Source organism: Nycticebus coucang, chromosome 18 (assembly GCF_027406575.1).
Source record: "Nycticebus coucang isolate mNycCou1 chromosome 18, mNycCou1.pri, whole genome shotgun sequence".
Taxonomy (NCBI): Eukaryota; Metazoa; Chordata; class Mammalia; order Primates; family Lorisidae; genus Nycticebus; species Nycticebus coucang.
Genome location: NC_069797.1, coordinates 4,160,232 through 4,183,284, shown reverse-complemented (window position 1 = coordinate 4,183,284; position 23,053 = coordinate 4,160,232). Strand labels below are relative to the sequence as shown.

At 44.1% G+C, this 23,053-nt stretch overlaps 1 protein-coding gene and 1 long non-coding RNA gene across 7 annotated transcripts in view; both read right to left on the bottom strand.

The window, feature by feature from the left end:
* Window positions 1-23,053, bottom strand: part of LOC128570679 (rho GTPase-activating protein 15-like) — a 333,490-nt gene that overhangs the window by 250,257 nt on the left and 60,180 nt on the right. The window lies entirely within an intron of this gene.
* LOC128570684 (uncharacterized) lies at window positions 17,006-18,822 on the bottom strand. Of its 2 annotated transcripts, none has more exons than XR_008375604.1 (3): window positions 18,561-18,822; window positions 17,771-18,431; window positions 17,006-17,567 (listed from the first exon to the last, which is right to left on the bottom strand). It is a non-coding gene; the product is annotated as an uncharacterized LOC128570684 (long non-coding RNA). The 2 variants fall into 2 exon arrangements; XR_008375605.1 differs by having other exon boundaries at window positions 18,307-18,431.

Below are 23,053 nucleotides of genomic sequence, written 5' to 3'. Positions count from 1 at the left end.
TTGCCTCAGCCTCCAAAGTAGTTGGGACTACAGGCAACCATCACAGTGGCCACTGTTTTTTTGTTGCAGTTGTCATTGTTGTTTGGCAGGCCTGGCTGGATTCAAACCTGCCAGCTTTGGTGTATGTGGATGGCACTCTAGCCGTTGAGCTACAGGCATCAAGCCTATGATATTTCTGTGTTTTAATCGGAAGTATTTAGTGCTATAAACTTCTCTCTGAGCTCTGCTTTTAACTTACCCCAGAGATTTTGTTAGTTCGTCTTTTAAAAAATGTTTTTTAAATTTTGCACCTTCATTTCATTGTTGATCTCAAAGTTAACTTAGTATTATGCCTTTTAATTTGCATGTATTTGTATGGTTTTGAAAATTTCTTTTAGAATTGATTTCTAGTTTTATTCCACTGTAGTCTGAGACAATTCATAGTATTATTTTGATTTTTATCAATTTTTTGATACTTGTTTAGTGGCCTAACATATGATCTATCTTGGATAATTATGTCCCATGTTCTTATGAGAAGAACATAAATCTATACTTTGGGAGTAAAATATTCTGTAAATGTCTGTTAAGTACACTTGTTCTAGAGTCCTGTCTTATTCAGTGTTTCTTTGCTGTCCAGTTTTGACATTGGAGTGTTGAAGTGCCCCACTATTAATATGTTGTTTGTTTCTTTTCTTAGATCAAGTGGTATTTCTTTTATGAATCTGGGACTCTGGTGTTAGGCGCATGTATATTTAGGATTGTTAGATCTAATTGTTGAATTGATCCCTATATCATTATATAATGGCTATCTTTGTCTTTTTTTTTTTTAAGTTATTCAGTTATTGATTTCAAATCTGTTTTATCTGATCTAAGAGTAGCTACTCCTGCTCACTTTTTTTTTTTTTTTTGAGACAAAGTCTCACTCTATCACCCTGGGTAGGTGCCATGGCATTATAGCATTAGCAACCTCAAACTTTTGCACTTGAGAAATCCTCCTGACTCAGCCCCCTGAGTAGCTGGGATTACAGGCACCCACCACAATTCCTGGCCATTTGTTTTATTTCTTTATAGACAGGGTCTCACTTTTGCTCAGGCTGGTTTCAAAGCCCTGAGCTCAAGCAGTCTACCCGCTTTGGCCTCCCAGAATGTTAAGATTACAGGTGTGAGCTATCACACCAGGCCTCCTGCTCACTTTTGATTTCCATAGCATGGGATATTTTTTTCTCATGCTTTAACCTTGAGTTTATGAGAATCTTTATGAGCTAAATGGTTTTCTTGGAGACATTGGATATTAGGGTTGTGTTTTTTATCTATTCTACTAATCTGTATTGTAGGGGTCATAGCAAAACCTGTCCTTTTCCCTTGATCTGGTTCCCTGAAAGATCAACTCACAATTATGGTACATTAATAATGAGAGAGGATAGCCAAGAAGGGTGAGGTCTACAAGAACAGGTCTTCTCAAGGAGACCACAAAGATACACATGCAGGGTCCTCTCCATGGTGACTCAGCTCTTGGAAATTTGTAAACTTAACTTCCTGAAACTTGGAAATTTCTAAGTTCTGTGAAATCCTGTAGTTCTGTAGGGGTGGGAATAGCATCCCCCGCTTGATTCAAACTAGCCAATGAGAAGGGTACCCATGGGGTGGAACTTTTTGACTGTCAATAAAAAGAGAAAGACCAAGGCAGTCGGGGAGCACAGCCATTTGAAATTCTTCTATGCCGTAAGCTCCCAGCTGGTGAATAAAGCCCTTCCTCTTATAAATGTGGTGTTTGGGTGCTCCTTCTCTCTGTTGGGCCTTGTCTTCCTGCAACATTTTTGGTTCCCTGACCGGGAAGTAAGATCCCCCCGGAGAGAACACGCACCTGGTAGTTGCTGCCAATCCTTTGGACACCCACGTGGGGGCCCCTGATCAGCCTGGGTGACGTGAACCACTGAGCACTCCAGGGAGGCAGTTTGGCCTCCCTGTGTAGACGCCTTAACTAGGCTGAGAAAGGACCCCATTGGCAGGTCTTCAAGGAGTCAAACACCAGGAGGAACTGACATGCGGGAACGGGTACTTACACAGGGAGAAGTGTAAGGCAAGGTATGATCGATCTGGAGGTCCCATTACAGTTTTAGTGGAAAAGGAGCCTGATCAACTCCTTGGGCATTAGATTGTTGACAGGTCTGTTGAGAGGTATGTGAGAGTGTGTGGATGTGGTGTGACTGAAAGAACTCCCAGGGTGGAGTTGGACCTCCCTTCACAGGGCCTAGGGGAGTGTTGGTTTGCCTCCTATGGCTAAGTAGCAGCTTGAGTGGGAAATCGAAGCTGTCCAGGTTAAGAATTGGGTTGGAGGGGGGGAGGAGACAAGATGGCTGACTGAAGCCAGCTTTCCACAGAGGCTCCCGTCCAGTAGGAGAGTTTAAGGACAAAAATTCAGCAAGTAACCTGGTGGATTTGAGCTGCACTAAGAGAGAAGGTTGAAGAACGCACATCAACCCCACTGAGGCAAGCTGCGACCACAAGGATACAAACAAAAGGTACAAAATCCATCACCAAGCAGATGGGAGTCCCCTCCCCCATGAGAACGGCTCAGAGAGCCCCACAAACAATGGGGAAGAGTTCAAAGGTCCTCCCACTACACACCACGGGAGAGACCCTCTAAAAACTTGACCTACCTCCCCTACTAGGGTGTCACGGCGTCCTCCTGCCAGGCATAAAACTGTATAAACTGTATATAGTATCTACCTGGAATTCTGAACTCCCAGCACTCCCCTTCACTCACAGTGAGGTCTGGAGACCAGTCCTGGTCAGCAGAGAGGGTACTGCACCAGAGTGGCAGTTCCCTGAGGCACAGTGTGACAGCTGTCTTCTGGTGACAATACGGCCAGGCATAAAACTGTGTAAAGCTGTGTGTGTTCTCTGCCCGCAACCCCAGGCTCCCAGCGTTCTGCGTGCTCCCCTCTGCTCTCCCTCCAAGGTCTAGAGGCCTGTCCCCCAGGGGTTCAGACTCTTAGGCGATTGCTCAAGGGGTGTAGACAGTGCTGGGCTGTAGCTGGTCAGTGCAGACTCTGGGGTACAGGAGCAGAGAGAGGATGGTTGGCCGGAAGGGAGCTACACAGGAGCAGCAGTTGCCTGAGCCATAAAGCAGCAGCCCTCTTTTGCTAGCAATATGGTTCACTACCAATTATTCTGAAGCCACACCCCCTGTCTCCCTGGGCAACCAGAGACTGTGAGTATAGGATTTGCCTTAGGCAACTCCAACTTGCAAACGGGGGAAACTCCCAGAGTGGGGCTGACGCAGAGGTCTGCTATACTAAACCTAAGATGCACCTGGACCTCAGGGGATCATCAGCCTATAGACAATACAAGAGCAAAGACAAGCTAATTTGGAACTCAATTCAGCTTCTCTTCTGCAGGGGAACCGCAGAGTTGTTCTATTCTGTTCTGTCAGTAACATTAATCAGGGGCGAGTCTGGACCTGAGTGAAAACCCCCCAACCTTCATCAAGCGCCCAAGGTTGTCAGGCCTCACCTCCTTCTGCTAGAGAGAAGCAGAACACAGTGGCCTGGCAGACTTCCTTGTGATTCAGGCAGGTACAAACTCCTGGAGTACCGATTCACTATAGGCAATTGGGTCAGCCAACTGCAGGGCTATCAGTGACTGGGTGTGACAGCGGTGCAAGGTGGGGAAGGAGGCATCAACCTTCCCAGACTGATCTATTGCCTGGGTGGCTCCTCCTGAGTCCACGCAGCACTGGAGAAAGCCACACCAGAGTAGTCACCAGACCCCTGTGATTCAGTTCCCACAGACCTCTTAAACTCTCACCCGAGACAGGTGCAGACTGAGAGAACTGATTTGGACTTTTTGAACTGAACCAATCGCCTGAGGACAAATCAGGTGGCGCCCTGGGTGCACCGTGGTAGGAAGGTTTGACTTTCCTTTTCCAATTGTTTGCTGGTGGGGGTGGGGTGGGGTGACTTAATTGCTGATATTTCTCCGCAGCTGAGACTTCAATCTAGAGTATCTGTTTCACTAGGGTGGAACAGAAACCAACTGAAAACAAGACAGAACCAGTTAGCCCCACCACACCAGACAGGGTCTCAGTTTCTCAGGCCACAACACTGTACAGGCCCTCAACAAAGCCCCAGGGGGGAAAAATCAAAGGGAGTAAAACAACCATGGGGCAGAATCAGCAGAAAAACTCTGGTAACATGAATAACCAGAATAGATCAAACCGCCCCCCCCCAAGGAAAGATATGGCAGATGTAATTGAAGATCCTATTCATAAACAACTGGCTGAGATGTCAGAAATCGAATTCAGAATTTGGATTGCAGACAAGATTAACAAAGTGGAATTGGGAATTCGAGGAGAAAATCAAAAGTTGTCTCAAGAATTTAAGACAAAACCACCAAAGACTTAGACACACTGAAGCAATAAATTGCAGCCCTCAAAGATATGAAAAATACAGTAGAATCCCTCAGCAACAGAATGGAGCAAGGAGAAAAAAAAAATTTCTGACATTAAAGATAAAGCCTTTATACGCTCCCAAACTCTCAAAGAGGAAGAGAAATGGAGAGCAAAAATGGATCATTCTCTCCGAGAGCTCTGGGATAATTCAAAGAAAGTGAATATCCGAAATTTGGAGTTCCAGAAACAGATGAAGTGGCCTCGCTGGGCACAGAGGCCCTTCTGCATGAAATTATGAAAGAGAATTTTCCAGACATACCAAGAGATTCTGAAATTCAGATAGGAGACAGCTTCAGAACCCCAGCATGACTCAACTCCAATAAGACATCCCCCAAGCGTATCATAATTAACTTCACTAAAGTTAATATGAAGGAGAAAATCCTCAAAGCTGCCAGGAGAAAGAAAACCATTACCTTGAAAGGGAAGAATATTAGAATGACTGCAGATCTCTCTGCTGAAACTTTTTAAGCCAGAAGAAGGTGGTCACTGACTTTTAACCTCCTAAAGCAAAATAACTTTCAATCCCGGATCTTGTATCCAGCTAAACTGAGTTTCATTTATGACGGAGAAATTAAATACTTGAATGACAGTCATATGTTGAAGAAATTTGCCATAACAAAACCAGCTCTTCACGATATTCTCAGACCTATCTTCCATAATGCCTAACCCAATCCTATACCACAAAAGTAAACTCACTCAGAAACTTCGGATCAAATTCCAATTTCCACACTGGCAAAAGGATTAAAAGTGCCCACTGGACTTTTGAAAAACTCGATACCCAAAACTTCACCAGACTTATCAATATTCTCCATTAATGTGAACAGCTTAAACTGTCCTCTAAAGAGGCATAGGTTAGCTGACTGGATACAAAAACTCAGGCCAGATATTTGTTGCATACAAGAGTCACATCTTAACCTAAAAGACAAATACAGACTCAGGGTGAAAGGATGATCATCCATATTTCAGGCAAATGGTAATCAGAAAAAAGCAGGTGTTGCAATTTTATTTGCAGATACAATAGGCTTTAAATCAACAAAAGTAAGGAAGGACAAGAATGGTCACTTCATATTTGTTAAGGGTAATACTCAATATGATGAGATCTCAATTATTAATATCTATGCACCCAACCAGAATGCATCTCAATTTATAAGAGAAAATCTAACAGACATGAGCAACTTTATTTCCTCCAGCTCCAAAATAGTCAGAGATTTCAACACTTCTTTGGCAGTGTTGGATTGATCCTCCAACAAGAAGCTGAGCAAAGAAATCTTAGATTTAAACCTAACCATCCAACATTTGGATTTAGCAGACATCTACAAAACATTTCATCCCAACAAAACTGAATACGCATACTTCTCATCAGCCCATGGAACTTACTCCAAAATCAATCACATCTTAGGTCACAAGTCTAACCTCAGTAATTTAAAGGAATAGAAATTATTCCATGCTTCTTCTCGGACCACCATGGAATAAAACTTGAGCTGAGTAACAACAGGAATCTGCATACTGATACAAAAACATGGAAGTTAAATAGCCTTATGTTGAATGATAGCTGGATCAGAGATGAGATTAAGAAAGAAATCGCCGGACAGCGCCTGTGGCTCAGTCGGTAGGACGCCGGCCCCATAAAACGAGTGTGGCGGGTTCAAACTCGGCCCTGGCCAAACTGCAACCAAAAAATAGCCGGGCGTTGTGGCCGGCGCCTGTAGTCCCACCTACTCGGGAGGCTGAGGCAAGGGAATCGCTTAAGCCCAGAAGTTGGAGGTTGCTGTGAGCTGTGTGAAGCCACAGCACTCTATGGAGGGCCATAAAGTGAGACTCTGTCTCTAAGAAAAAAAAAAAAAAATGAAAGTAATCGCCAATTTTTTGGAATGAAACAACGATGAAGACACGAACTATCAGAACCTCCGGGACACCGCAAAAGCAGTTCTAAGATGGAAATTTATAGCACTGCAAGCCTTCCTCAAGAGAACAGAAAGAGAGGCAACTTAATGGGACATCTCAAGTAACTGGAAAAGGAAGAACATTCCAACCCCAAACCCAGTAGAAGAAAAGAAATAACCAAAATTAGAGCAGAATTAAATGAAATTGAAAACAAAAGGATGATACAACAGATAAATAATTCAAAAGCTGGTTTTTCGAAAAGGTCAATAAAATAGATAAACCTTTGGCCAACCTAATCAGGAAAAAAAAGAGTAAAATCTCTAATTTCATCAATCAGAAACAGCAAAGATGAAACAGACTCCTTAGAAATCAAAAAAAAATCCCTAATGAATATTGCAAGAAACTGTATTCTCAGAAACATGAAAATCTGAAGGAGATTGACCGATACTTGTAAGCACGTCACATTCCAACACTTAGCCAGAATCAAGTGGAAATGTTGAACAGGCCCATATCAAGTTCGGAAATAGTATCAACCACACAAAACCTCCCTAAAAAGACAAGCCCGGGGCCAGATGGTTTCATGTCAGAATTCTACCAAACTTTTAAAGAGGAATTAGTACCTATATTACTCAACCTCTTCCAAAACGTAGAAAAAGAAGGAAGACTACCTAACACGTTCTATGAAGCAAACATCACCCTGATCCCCAAACCAGGAAAAGACCCAACAAGAAAAGAAAATTACAGACCGATATCACTAATGAATATGGATGCAAAAATATTCAACAAGATCCTAACAAACAGAATCCAACAACACATCAAACAAATTATACATCATGACCAAGTTGGTTTTATCCCAGGGTCTCAAGCCTGGTTCAATATACGTAAATCTATAAATGTAATCCAGCACATAAATAAATTAAAAAACAAAGACCATATGATTCTCTCAATCGATGCAGAAAAAGATTTTGATAATATCCAGCATCCCTTCATGACCAGAACACTTAAGAAAATCTGTATAGAAGGGACATTTCTTAAACTGAGAGACCATCTACAGCAAACCCACAGCCAATATCATATTGAATGCAGGTAAATTGGAATCATTTCCACTCAGATCAGGAATCAGACAAGGCTGCCCATTATGTCCATTGCTTTTAAACATTGTAATGGAAGTTTTAGCCACCACCATTAGGGAAGAAAAGGCGATCAAGAGTATCCATATAGGGTCAGAAGAGATCAAACTTTCGCTCTTCACAGATGATATGATAGTATATCTGGAAAACACTAGGGACTCTACTACAAAACTCTTAGAAGTGATCAAGGAATATAGCAGCGTCTCAGGCTTCAAAATCAACATTCATAAATCGGTAGCCTTTATACATACCAACAATAGTCAAGTTGAAAAAACAGTTAAGGACTCTATCCCATTCACAGTAGTCCCAAAGAAGATGAAATATTTGGGAATTTATCTAACAAAGGATGTGAAAGATCTCTATAAAGAAAACCATGAAACTCTAAGAAAAGAAATAGCCGAAAATATTAACAAATGGAAAAACATACCATGCTCACGGCTGGGAAGAATCAACGTAGTTAATATGTCCATACTTCCCAAAGCAACATAAAATTTCAATGCAATCCCTATTAAAGCTCTACTGTCATACTTTAAAGATCTGGAAAAAACAATACTTCGTTTTATATGGAATCAGAAAAAACCTCGAATAGCCAAGACATTACTCAGAAATAAAAACAAAGCAGGAGGAATTACGCTACCAGACCTCAGACTACACTACAAATCAATAGTGATCAAAACAGCATGGTATTGGCACAAAAACAAAGAAGTAGATGTCTGGAAAAGAACAGAGAACCAAGAGATGAACCCAGCTACTTACCGTTATTTAATCTTTGACAAGCCAATTAAAAATATTCAGTGGGGAAAAGGTTTCCTATTTAACAAATGGTGCTGGGTGAACTGGCTGGCAACCTGTAGAAGACTGAAACTGGACCCACACCTTTCACCATTAACTAAGATAGACTCTCACTGGATTAAAGATTTAAACTTAAGACATGAAACTATAAAGATACTAGAGGAGAGTGCAGGGAAAACCCTTGAAGATATAGGTCTGGGCGAGTATTTTATGAGGAGGACCCCCCCGGGCAATTGAAGCAGCTTCAAAAATACACTACTGGGACTTGATCAAACAAAAAAGCTTCTGCACAGCCAAGAACACAGTAAGTAAGGCAAGCAAACAGCCCTCAGAATGGGAGAAGATATTTGCAGGTTATGTCTCCAACAAAGATTTAACAACCAGAATCCACAGAGAACTCAAACACATTATCAAGAATAGAACAAGGGATCCCATCGCAGGCTGGGCAAGGGATTTGAAGAGAAACTTCTCTGAAGAAGACAGGCGCGTGGCCTTCAGACATATGAAAAAATGCTCATCATCTTTAATCATCAGAGAAATGCAAATCAAAACTACTTTGAGATACCATCTAACTCCAGTGAGACTAGCCTATATCACAAAATCCCAAGACCAGAGATGTTGGCGCGGATGTGGAGAAAAGGGAATATTTTTGCACTGCTGGTAGGAATGCAAATTAATACATTCCTTTTGGAAAGAGATATGGAGAACACTTAGAGATCTAAAAACAGATCTGCCATTCGATCCTGTAATCCCTCTACTGGGCATATACCCAGAAGACCAAAAATCACATCATAACAAAGATATTTGTACCAGAATGTTTATGGCAGCCCAATTCATATTTGCTAAGTCATGGAAGAAGCCCAAGTAACCCATCGATCCACGAGTGGATTAATAAATTGTGGTATATGTACACCATGGAATATTATGGAGCCTTAAAGAAAGATGGAGACTTTACCTCTTTCATGTTTACATGGATGGAGCTAGAACATATTCTTCTTAGTAAAGTATCTCAAGAATGGAAGAAAAAGTACTCAATGTACTCAGCCCTACTATGAAACTAATTTAGGGTTTTCACATGAAAGCTATAACCCAGTTACAACCTAAGAATAGGGGGAAGGAGGGTAGGGAGAGGAGGGAGGAGGGAGAGGAGAGGGGGGTAGAGGGAAGGGTATTGGTGGGATTACACCAGCGGTGCATCTTACAAGGGTATATGTGAAACTTGGTAAATGGTCTGTGAAGCTAGTGAATGATGCCCCATAATTATATTGATGTACACAGCTATGATTTAATAAAAGAAAAAAGAATTGGGTTGGAATTGTGTGCATGTGAGTGCTTTGAGAACGACCGAGATGGGTAACAATAGGTGGGGTTCACCCCCCCTCCATTCATGGGGTGAAACAAATGTGTGAGTGTGCCTTTCTTTCCTGCTCCAACTTTGCCTCCTGGCTATTATGAGAGAAACTGGAAGTTCCAGGTTTTCTGCTTTCTGTCTTTGGTGGTGACTTGAACAATCTTCCTGACTTGGCCATGTGGGACTTGGGGGGGGGGTATGAAAAGACATTAGAAAGAATGTTGTTGTATTTTTGTTACCGGAATTTCTTCAGTGAGTGTTTGGTCTCAGTAATTTGAGAATTGTGCCAGCGGGCCACAGATCAGTGATAAAATGGCATTTTGTTGGACTGAGGGGCACGCAGTGAGAGTGGAGAGTGCCAGAGCTATTGGCAGAGGGGTTGGGCCTTGAAAAGTGTTGTGGTTTAGGCAGTCCAGTGAGCTCTGGATGGCCCTTGGAAATATGGGGAAGAGAGTGTAAATTTCATGCTGAATGAGGCTGTATCCATATAAGCAACAGGTTTCCAAGGTGAACAGCCTCTGGAAGTGGGGAGGAGGCCCAGGTTGGAGGTTCCCTGCATAAGTCCTTTTTCTAGGGGTAAATAATTATCTCTGAGAGATATTTTGTCCAGGACTTGGTAGATGGAAAAATAACTTTACAAACTGAAAGGGTGTTCTATCAAATGAATCAATGCAGCGCCTCACCCTGGGCAAGGTTATTAGGTCTTTGTTGCAGTTTTTGTCTGGAGAGGGGATTAAGGTGTGTGCTCCTTAGGGTGGAGCCTTCCAAAAGATTTCGGCTGCTTTGTTTATGACCTTGCTGGGGCTCGGAGGGTTTGTGCCTGGAGATGGGAGTCTGATGTCTAAGCTCACCTGAGCCTGAAAAATGGGGGTTCCCTTTCCAGAGTGGGAAAATCCTGTATCAATCTTATATCTCATAAAATGTCTCTCATTTGTAAAATGTAATAATTTGGTTGTTTAAATTGTTGTGGAAACTGAATCTTTGTCAAAGAATAAGATTCTTGCCTTTTAAACCTTCTAGTTATCAGTTTGGCCGAGTGAATGGGTGACTTCATGGTAAACTGGGATCCTGTTTTGTGGGAAGTGAGTTTTTGAGTAAGAGAAATTAAACAGAAAGGAGAATGGCATTGTGTAAAGAAAGAATCTTGTGTGATAAAATTTGCACTGAAAACAGAATGGTTGTATAAGAAAGTGAAAGGCAGGGAAAAAGTTAAAGAAAGTTTAGAATGTTTGTAAGTGGTCTGTGTAGGTTAAATGAAGCTCATAAAAGAGAATTTGTGAAAGAATTTACATATGATCCAGTTGACTATTTATTTCCTTTAAAATCTTTTGGCTTGTAATTTTCTTTAAACAAATGTTTTAGGCCTTTGATATTTGACAAAACTTTCAAAATAAAAACTCTAAATCTGGGGCTTGGAGCCCAAAGGGCAGTGGTTGCAACGCTGGCCACATGCACTGAGACTGGTGGGTTCAAACTTGGCCAAGGCCAACAGCAAAAAAAAACGCAACTTTAAATTTAGTCTTCTTGAAATATTAAGACCACTGAAAGTCATGGGAAAACAAATTAAACTTATTTGATTTATTCAAAATATATAGGAAACATTGTCCAATATGAAATGGTGATTAATTTTATGTAGGTTATGGTTATATATATGTTCCAATATTATAAAGCATGGGTCTGTCCTAATGTATAAGACATTGGTCTGTCCTAACATATATTGTTGGTAATAATTTTAATTCATCTAAAAAAGAAAGTATTTTTTATGTAACTGGCTGAGTCCAAAGTTAATCCTAAAAAGAAAAAAAAAATATTAAGAGAGGCTGACAAATTCTCTCAAATTCAAATTCCTGATGTCTTTGGAAATTGAATACCTCCAGACTAAAAAGCAGATTTTTAGAACGTTCATTGGAAAGTTAACATGTCTATGAGTATTGCTAACCTAACTCAACAGAATAGAAATCGGTTAAGCGGATCTGGGCTAGTTTGAAATGGCTTTTTGGTCAAAATATTGTTGATTCTTTCTGTGTTCTGTTTTCCAGAAGTCAAGAAATAATTTTCTGTCTTTTGAGCTATTTGTAGTTTTTCAAGCAATGTGTGTACTTATGAGCAGAGTTTGAAACATGTATTTTTCTCTCTCCTTGTTTTCTCTGGAATTTGCAAGCCATTTGTATGTATTCTTAATTTCTGACAATACAGTTATTTTCATAAGTTCAATAAGAATCTGTTTTGTTCTATATGACATGATGAAGGCACTCATTATTTTACCAAGGCTTTGGCTGGAATAGCATTTCCAGAGGTGTCCAGACTGCATTAAAGAATTAAGGTTGACTTTATAAGGCCAATAAAAAAAGCCCTTTGGAAAACTGGCCAGATACCCATCAGTAACATTTCCTGATCTCTGGTAAGTAATGAAGGTCGCTTGCTGACGGGTCCAGGAATCGAAATGTGCTTGGGGACCTCAAGAGAAGAGGGATTTACCCAATACATACAGGTATCTAATGGCACAGATAAAACTTGGGCTCTGAAAGGCTTTCAAAAAGTCCAGCCTGACATTCCTCATAAAAGGTTCCAGCAAAGCCAATTTTAAAGGAAAGAAGAGCCTAGATGGCTAATAATTAATTATTCTTACTGCACTTTATGGAAATAATCAGACCCCATATACTGAAGGTACAGTTTATTTTGGCAAATAAGTTAGTTCTACTATAATTTGCCTTTAGTAAAGAGAGAAATTGGAGAGAGAAAAATAGTTTAAAAGGAGAAAAAAGAGGCTGTGGTCCACCTGTATTTAGATCCCAGCCTTGTCTGTACTGTCAACTTATAAAATGAGACATACTCTGTTGAATCTACTGTCAGCAGAAGCCAAGCGGCCCATTTGTCTGGACTTAAAAGATGTATCTTTCAGTATAAGGCTGGCTCTGGGAAGCCAGAGGCTGTTTTCTTTCCAGTGGGAGAGACCAGACATGGAAACAGTGCACATGGACCAGGTTGCCACAGGGGTTCAAAACACCCACGATTTTTGGAGAAGCGCTGGCTTGTGACCTCCAGAAATTCCCAGCTGAGGAATTAGAATGTGTGCTGTTCCAATATGTCAATGACCTCCTTTCAGGACACCCTACCCAGGAGGGCTGCACCCAAGGCATGGACTATCTTTTATGACATCTAGAGGTATGTGGCTATAAAGTATCCAAATGGAAGGCCCAGATTTGCCGGCAGCAAATACGTTATCTAAGATTTACTGTCAAGCAGGGGTAGAGGTATCTAGGCACAAAATGGAGGCAGGTCATTAATTGCCTCCTCAGCCCCATGAGCCAAAAGCAGGTTTGGAAATTCTTAGGCCCGGTCGGCTTCTGTCATATTTGAATCCCCAACATTGTTGTCTTAGCTAAGCCCTTGTATGACGCAACTAAAGAAGAGAAGGAAGAGCCCTTGGAGTGGGAAGGAGAACAGGAATGTGCCTTCTCCCAGCTAAAGGTGAGGCTGATGGCTGCACCTGCATTGGGACTGCCAGACTTGGCCAAACCCTTTACTCTGTATGTCTCAGAGAGATAAAATGGCTGTGGGTGTGTTAACCCAGCTGGTTGGGTCCTGGCCAAGGCCTGTAGCTTACCTCTCTAAGCAGTTGGATGGAGTGGTAAAAGGATGGTCACCATGCTTACGGGCTCTACCCGCTACTGCTCTCCTTGTGCAAGAAGCTGACAAGCTGACTCTAGGACAGGATCTGAGTGAAAGTACCCCACTCTGTGGTCAATTTAATGGACACTAAGGGACATTTTTGGCTCTCTAATGCAACACTCTGAAACAAGCCACGCTCCTTCCAGTCAGTGAAAGAGAGACTGAGCGTAACCTTACGGAAGTTATAGATAATGTGTACTCTAGCAGACCTGACTTGCGTGACCAGCCCTGGACAGATGCAGATTGGGACTTGTATGCAGATGGAAGCAGTTACATGACGGTGCAAGGTGAGTGGAGGGCTGGGTATGCAGCGGTTACCTTAACAGAGACTAAGCCCCTACCCCAAGGAACATTGGCTCAGAAGGCTGAGTTCATTGCCTTGACTGGAGCCTTAGAACTAAGTCAAGGGAAAATTTTGAATGCTTTTCTGACTCTCCAAGTATGCAGGGCATTGTACAAGGAGAAGGGACTATTAAATTCTGGGAAAAAAGGACATTATGTATCAGTAAGAAATGCTCCAATCGCGAGAGGCAGTATGGAATCCCCAAAAAGTGGCAGTTATGCACTGTTGTGGACATCAAAGAAATGCTTCCATCATCACTAAAGGGACACTGGGTTTAGTACTGAGGCAAAAAGGGCTGCCTCCCAGCCATACCAGGTGTCGCAAGTGGCTACCCTCATCCCATGGGTCCCGGAACTCACTCTATCTACTCCAGGGAGGAGAGGGAATGTTTGGCAGCAGAAGGGAGCCAGGAAGCAGAGGGACAATGAATAAAGATGCCAGATGGACAAGTAGCAGTCCCCCAGATTCTAGGAGCCACCGTGGTGACAAGAGTGTTTGATAAATTTGCTGAGCCAGTACTTCTACATCTCCCACCTGGCATCCCTGGCCAAAACTGTCAGTCTACAGTGTATCACCAGCAGCCAGTTCAACGCGTGCCAAGGACTAACAGTACCCCGAGGAATCCACTCGTATGGAGCAACGCCCTTCAAGGACTTCCAGGTAGACCTTACTGAAATGCCCAGGTTTAGAGGGAACAAGTACTGGCTGGTGATGGTCTAGCAGACTTGGAATAGGTAAAAGCCTTTCCCACTGGGATAAAAAGGACTCCTAAAGTAGTAAAGTATTACCCGGAGAAATCATCCCATGGTTTAAGTTACCACTCTGTTTAAAAGTTGATAATGGGCTAGCCTTCATAACAGAACTAGTGCAAATAATAAGCTAAAGCTTTAAATAATTTATAGGCCTCAAAGCTTATACAGGATAAAGTGTATGAACAGGACCATAAAAGCAGAAATTGGTAAACTCTGCTAGGAAGCAAAGCTTAACTGGATGCAGGCCTTGCCACTGGTGTTGTTCTAAGAGGTCTCTGTCAATTCTCTGCAATTTAGCAGGAACTCCTAAAAGAACTAGAAAAGTCTGAACTGAATAGATAAAAACCCTAGAAAGAGTAACAAGGAAAATCTCCACTGGGATAATTAACTGTGTTCTGTTTAGTCTTTTCTGTCTGTACATCCTTTCTCTCTGGAGGATCAAGGGGACCCAGTCTAGGTCTGGAATCAGAACCTGGTCCCCCTGAAACCAAGGTAGAAAGAACTTTACACCATCATCCTGACCACATGCACAGCAGTAAAGGTGAAAGAAATACCTGGAATCATCATAGCTGGCTGACTAGGGCTTCACTGCTTCTTGGAAAGTAAAGGTAACTTTTGAAACAATCAACATGCCATGCTCCAGCCACATACTGGGAGCTGGGTGGTCAATGCACAGCTGAAGCTTGAGGAAACTCCTCAAGGGACTTTTTGGACTTTGAACTTTGGAAAAGTGGGGGAATGTCACAGGGAAACGTAAAAACTCATATATATATTAGCCCACCACCATGGTACTATTAAGGCCCGAGTAGAGAACCCAAGAAGAGTCACAGTCCCTAAAACCTCAGTGCTGAAAAGTAACTAATCTTGGCACCTGCAGAAACAAGCTGATAGTGAGACCTCAAATTAAAATATCTTGGAATCTCAAAAGAGGGGAATGAGAGAGGATAGCCGCGAAGGGTGAGGTCTAGAAGAACAGGTCTTCTCAAGGAGACCACCAGGATACATATGCAGGGTCTGCTCCACGGTGACTCAGCTCTTGGGAGTTTATAAACTTAACTTCCTGAAACTTGGAAATTTCTAAGTTCTGTGAAATCCTGTAGTTCTGTAAGGGTGGAATAGCATCTCCCGCTTGATTCAAACTGGCCAATGAGAAGGGTACCTGTGGGGTGGAACTTTTTGACTGTCAATAAAAAGAGAAAGACCAAGGCAGTCAGGGAGCACGGCTGTTTGGAATTCTTCTATAAGCTCCCAGCTGGTGAATAAAGCCCTTCCTCTTATAAATGTGGTGTTTGGGTGCTCTTTCTCTCCTTTGGGCCTTGTCTTTCTGCAACAATAAGAGAAAGGTTATTTCCAAATACCACGTGAATGGGGGGAAGCATAAGAATGAGTACCCAAAGTCTCAGTGATGGTCAGTGACTTTTAAAGATGCTTTTTAGAAAGAAGAGAGGAGAGAAACTGGAAAGTATACATGTATCAAGTGGTTGCTATGGCGGGAGAGTGTAGATGAGTGGAAACAGATTGATTTGTAAACTAATGTGAGACAGGTATTGAGCTTCAAATGACCCTGGAGCCAGATCTATTAGCATGTGATAAGGAGGCCAGCAGCCTTTTCTGATTTTAAATCAGGGTACTTGGGTTTTATAGAGGGGAGGCCAGTGCTTTCTGATCATGAATTGCCTTTTAATTCATTTTATATATATATATATACCAAGGAATTATATTTGAGGGTGAAATTTCCTTAGCTCCTTCATTTCTCTGGTCTGGAACTTCCCTAGAAGTTTCAAACATTAAGAGCTGAGGTGGTAAATGTAGAGAGAGAGAAAGCAGGTTAGCAATTTAGTAATAAGATAAGATGTTTGATAAGACATATAATAGTATAAATTAGAGGTGGCACCCATACCTGCCTTGGGTAAGGCACCGGACACATACATTGAGGCTGGTAAGTTTGAACCCAGCCTGGCTGGCTAAGGTAACAATGACAATTGTGACAACAAAAACAACAAAAATAGCCAGGCATTGTGGTGGGCACCTGTAGTCCCAGCTACTTGGGAGACTGAGGCAAGAGAATTGCTTCAGCCCAAGATTTTGAGGCTGCTGTGATCTGTTATGCCACAACACTCTACCAAGGGTGACATAGTGAGACTCTGTCTCAAAAAAAAAGAGACTATAAATTAGGATGAGAATGAATAAGCAGAAAAGAACAGATCTAAGCACATTTCCTCATACCCCCATTAAACCAGTCTCCCATTCCTGGGAAAAGGTCAGTTCAATAGAATGGTTTCACTTCATTAATTTGATGAAGAATGTTTATCTTGTTCTTTAAGAGATGTAGATCAGTCTCTGTTTTCCCTGACTGATTTATGCAAAAACAACATTTTCCCCCAAATAACAGCACAAGCTCTTCTTTGTTGAGCTATCAAAGCATCCAGGATGTGGTGATTTTGAATTACAACAGATGCTAGGCTGTTAATCTCTGCTTGAAGTGTTCCCAATGCCCACATGGTGATGTTTAGCTCTTATTCTATTACCATGGAGAGATTTATGACTGCACTTTCAATTCTGTTAAGTTCCAAATGCTGAATAAAGGATCCTGAGCATTGAAAAGAACTTTGAATTATGATATACAAGGGGATTTTTTATAATGTCACATTTTGTATGTTCATAAGGTACAACCTTATGAGCAACAGAGCCCAAGATTGTAATTTGACTGGAATTTAAAGTGGAATACTTGGTAATAGAGCGTGTCAGATAGCCAAGACTATAGCATCCTAACCATTTGAGTGGGAACCATTTGTATACCTTATTACCACACAAGATAAAAAGACCAGTATTATTTATAGACAGTCAGGTTAGAACCTGTGACCTTCCAGCCTGGGGATTGTCATGTCTTGTCCTCTTCACTGGCATATTCACATATCAGGTTGTTATGTGTCCCTGAGCAAAAGATATCTCCACAGTTTTTACAGACCAGTTGTCTCACCAGCAGGTGAAGTCGTATGTTGCTTCTTCTCTGGCTGTGGATACCACATATTATCATTCATGCTTTTTCCAGATTGGTTCCACCAGGCACTGACATCAGCAGGGATGAAAATGAATTCAGGTTGCTTTGCATGGTCTAGATCTTGGCATAAACAGCAATCAGGTTGATTAGTTAGTGTGGCCAGGGTTTGAAAGACTGGTGCAAAGGGGTGCTGGGTCAGCACTTGACCTGCTGAAAAAATAGTAAGTGTTAGTAAGAGTAAGTCATAGTTTGAAAGAAGAGTCATAGTGTAAGATAAAATGAAAAAAGAGAACGGGATAGATTGAGGCAATCTTCACTCAGCTTCTAATGTGTTATTTCTGAAAGTGGAGGGGGATGTTTAAAGAAAAGAGTGTTTAAAAGTGACTTTTTCTTTTTTTGAGACATAGTCTTACTTTATTCCCCTTGGTAGATTGCCTCGGCATCACAGCTCACAGCACTTCCAACTCCTGGGCTTAGGTGATTCTCTTGCATCAGCCTCCCAAGTGGCTGGGACTAGAGGTGTCTGCGACCACACCCAGCTATTATTTGTTGCAGTTTGGTTGGGGCAGGGCTCAAACCTGCCATCCTCAGTGTATGGGGCTGGTGCACTACCCAAGGAGCCTAACTAATTAGAATATAAGGCAGTTAGCTGTAGCTGCATAACAAATAACCACAGAACACAGGGATATTGAACAATGAATAGTTCTTGTGCATCAGCAGGCTTCCTAGGAGATGTGCTCTCATCTGGCCTTGGCTAGGGCAGCTCAGTGTCACAAATCCCTCATCCTACACAGACTAGATGGCTGGACCCCATATGTCTTCCCAGGGATGACAGAAAGTCAAGGTCAGTAGGCCAAATGATACCTTCACAGCAGCTTGCATTTTGGCTGATTTCCTATTGACCAAAGCCAGACACATGCTGAGCTCGGGGTTGGAAGATTACACCCACCTGCTGAGTAGTAGAGCAGTGCAAAGTTGCATGGCTGAGATGGTGGATACCAACAAGGGTGAAGAATCAGGCCATTAATTTCATCATAGTCTGAGTAGTGTGTATGCCCTCTTGTAGTACCCATGCTGTCAACACCAGCATCACATGTGGAAAAGATGGACAACACTGCACATATACAGGCCGAGAGCGAGTGTCAGGGCCGTCCCGGGTGTTTCTCCTCCACTACTGCTCCACCTCCTGCCCTCCTGCTCTACCTGGTGCTGCCTGTAGGTGCTCAGGTCAGGCTGGTCATGGAGGCTCCTGATGCTGGAACTCAGAACGCGCTGCTCAGAACACGGAACGTCAGCGAACACACTGATCCCTTCACCTTGGCAAAGTCTGTAGTCAACACAAACCTCCCAGAGTAGCGGACCCTATTCGAAGGACCTGACTCTGCTGAACTGCCCTCATGGGCAGTTATCTGGACAAATCTGGCCCGCAGCAGCCTGCGCCAGCTCAGGAGGGCGGGGACCCGCAGGAGAGGCCTGACCGCAGCCCACCCGCCCAGCCCTCACCTCCCGCCCAGCCCTCACCTCCCGCCCGGCCCTCACCTCCAGCCCGGGTGGCCCATCCTGTCCGCCATGTTTACCCCTTGCTCCCCACTCCTCTGCTCCCGGCCTCCAGGAGGCCTTGCCACAGGGACGGTGGGATGTCCTCAAGGCACTCCACGATGGTACCTCGAAGATGGGATCCCCTTCGACAGCCTGGGTATTCCCATGTGGGGGTACTTCCCAGGGTGTGCTGGGATGGCTTCCCCAAGAAGAAGACCCGGCTACCTGTTCATCATTTCCGGTGGGTGGGCCGCCCGGGGACTGTGAGGATCCCCCCTCTTGACAGAAAATGGACTCGTTCTGCAGGACGGGAGCAGGTGATCAGCTCAGCACTGTCCTCACTATCACGCGACGTCTCAGACCCAAGTGCCCTCAAAGACAGGATGGAAAATACAGTGAGGGGGGAAGACCAAATATTTGCTGATGGCCAGAAAAATACAAGAAGTTGCCATGACAGCAGTGGGACTGGACCTTCAGCCCTTGAGCCCCTGGTGGCCAAAGGAGTCCGGGCTCCTTTGCTGCCTAAGCCTGAGCGTCTGAAGAAAGGTCCCGATTCCCAGAGCTCAGAGGACCCCTTGAATAAGAGATCGTGCACATCTTGTGCGAGCACGTACACATGTGGCATCCCTGTCCCCAGGCGCAATGCCATTACCAGCTCCTACAGCTCTACCCGAGGCTTCTCACAGCTCCAGAAGAGAAGCGGCCCCAGTTCCTCACCCTCCTCATCCCGCTCCAAGACACAACTGAGGCCAGCAAAGAAAATAAGAGGAGAAGAGCTGGGTCATCATTTCAGTTCCTCAACTCCACTTGTCCCAGACAAGGAGTCCCGGGGAGAGAAGGCTGCAGAAACGACCACAAACGTCTGCAGTTCCCCATCTACAACTCACAGCTCTAGGCCACGAAAACGGAAGTTTCCGCTGCTGCGCTGTCCGCGAGGGGAACCTCTGACTTTGCCTCCAGCTCCCGACCCTGGCTATTCAGTCACTGCTAAACACCTGGACTTAGAAAAGAAAGCTTCATTTGACTGGCTGAACAAGTTTTTGGCAGACACGACTGAAGACGAGATGATGGAGGTGGACCCACCAGACACTGACACCACCACCGATTCCACAGTCGAGATGATGGAGGTGGACCCGCCAGCAGCCCCCCCTGCCATCGAAGACGTCGAGATGACTGAGGATAGCCCAGAACCTGTAGCTCTTCCAGCGAAGACGTTTACTAAATCCCAAGCCCTATCTGCCCCATCCACCACCGCCAAGCAACGATTTCAGTCTGGAATGCTGAGCATTCTACCCCTCCCACCTTCTGCGGCACCTCCACCTTCTGCGGCACCTCCATCTTCTGCGGCACCTCCATCTTCTGCGGCACCTCCATCTTCTGCGGCATCTCCATCTTCTGCGGCACCTCCATCTTCTGCGGCACCTCCATCTTCTGTGGCACCTCCATCTTCTGCGGCACCTCCATCTTCTGTGGCACCTGCTGTGTCTTCCTCATCTCCCCTGAGCAGTGTGAGCCGCACCAGGAGCAGCGTGAGGAGCGCCACCACTTACGCTGCACAGCCCTTTCTCTCTGGGGCACTCCCTGCCTCTGCTGACAGGTTTATCCCAGCCCAGATTTCCATCGTCCAGGTTGCCATGTTTACTCCCAACCATACATCAAGCACAGTCACCACCTCTGGATTCAGCCAGTCCCCTCCCAGTGCTGTTCAGACAGCCAGCAGCAGCAGCTCCGGTGGCTTCCGTACATTGGGCGGCACCCTGACCACCTCACGCCCAGCCCCCACCAGCCAGCCAGCGCTGACCATCAGTTTTGCCTCAAGTGAGAAACCTCCTCTCCCGTCAAATCCAGGAGCCAGTCCCCAGACTGCATATAAGGCCACTGATGGGCCACGACGCCGAGCTCCCAAGCGACGCCTTCCCCCAAGCTGTGGAAACTCTGCAGCCGCACCCCCAGCTAAAAAGCCAAAACTAACCCCAGGCCCTGCTGCCAAAACTAATCCCTGAGAGCCATCTTTGCTGGCAGCTACAAGGTGCAGCCCACTTGGATGTCTGTGCATTTGATAGGATTGGGAAAGACTTCTTATCCCTAAAACATTTCCTTACTTGGCTTAACTATCAGAAGTGGCTCTCTTCCCTGAGTTCCCTTAGGGCAGTGGTTCTCAACCTTCCTAAAGCCGTGGCCCTTTAATACAGTTCTTGTGGGTCACGACGCACAGGTTGAGAACCACTGCCTTAGAGGACTCTTTCTCCATTTCCTGCTGCTTTGTCCCTTGTAGGATATAATCACAGTGTGTGCTGCCTTTGCCATTTTCCTCCTTTCTATTCCGAGTCAAGACCTCATCTCCCAAACTCTCTGCCACCTGGCCCCTAAAGGCTTACAGGCAAAAGACTGTTAGCATGGCAGAGCCAGGGGTGAGCCACTTCCCTCCATGAGGGCAAAGCTCTCATCTTAGAGCAGACAGGAAACCCACGCCTGCTGTCAGCTGCCTCCTACCCCACCTCCCTGGTGGCCTCATGGGGCCGTTGTCTGCCTCTCCAAGATGATATGTAGGAGGCCTTGTCCTGTTACTTGTCTGATGCTCCTGCCTATGTTTGAGGAGAAATTGAATTGTATGAGTGGCGGCATGTTGGGACTTAACTGCTTCAAGTTTTCTAGGGCCCTGCTATCTGAAGGTGGACAGTACAACCACTGTCTGGCTGCAAGTGCTGACCCTGAATTTCAAAAGGTTTTTGCCTTTAAGGGCTGGCAGACCTGGATGGTGGGGGTGGGGAGGCGGGGAGTACATACTTTCCAGTGACAGCTGGGTGCCCGTAAACTTGAAGCAGTTGAGCCTGGCACTCCCAACATGCCAACACTCATACAATTCAATTCTTCCCTGTCCACATTCATAGGCATGAGCGTCACACAAATATCACAGGACAAGGCCACCAACATATAATCTCGGAGAGGCAGACAATGGCCCCATGAGGCCACCAGGGAGGTGGGGCGAGGAGGCAGCAGACAGCGGGCCTGTGTGTCCTGCCTGCTCTTAGAGCTTTGCCTTCCTGGAGGGAAGTAGCTCACGTCTGGCTCTGCCATGCTAACAGTCTTTTGCCACCAAGCTCTTAGGGGCCAAACTGCCAGAGAGGACTGGAGATGAGACATTGATTGAGAAATGGCAGGAGGAAAATGGCAAAGGCAGCACATACTGTGGTCTCCAAGATAAAGCTGAACTTCAAGATCATTTTCAAACAATGAAATCCTACAAGGGATGAGGGAGTATTACCCTCCACTTATGAGACCTCACTGGGGGCTACCTCACCCACACTCTAAGTTACAAAATCTACCTTCCTGAGCCGTACTTTCAGGCTGTATCTTAGTGATTTCCCCTCCGAGAGCCCTGTCCGGTCATTTCCCCTTTCCTGCTTTATACTACAACCAGATGCTTAGGCCCAGGAGCCCCACTGTCATGCCCATCCTCTTTGGGAGAAGAGTGAATATGAGTGTCATGCCAACTTTTCTGAAGATTGTTCTACGATTGGGATTTTGCCCATCACCTGTTAAGAAGACCAACATTTGGGGTCACATACTAATTTAGAGTATAGTTTGTTAACACTATTTTCATGGTTTTAAGGTGTTTACTATATTTCTTTGAAAGCTGAGGATGCTGAGTGATCTTAAGTGAAATGTTAATACCTTTTGTTTGATGTATTAGAATTTAGGGTTATAAAAATCAGAATAGCTGTTCTTAAAACAACAAGAAAAATACCTGTGTTTCTGTCGCCACTTCCAACATACGAATGTTTCCATAGATTGTTTGCTTTATAGCCATCCTGTTTGTGACAGAAGCCCTACTTCCAATTTATCTGTTTCTTATAGAGTGGTTTTGCATATTCCAGTTACCTAGATGCTCTTTGGAGATTTTTGATACCATTTAAGGAAGATGGCTAGATATCTGCTTTTGGAATCAGAAAAAAACAGGAATATTTATTATATTTGTATATCTGTATGTATTTTTATACTATCTTTGACACCTTACACATTGTTTTCACAATTTACGTTGCCATCACCCTGAAGAAATAAAAGCACTTCCAAAAGGGTTTTTAAAAACAAAATTCTGAGAACAAATTTTAACTTTGTAAGATAGTCAGAAATTGAAACCTCAGTAATAACCATCA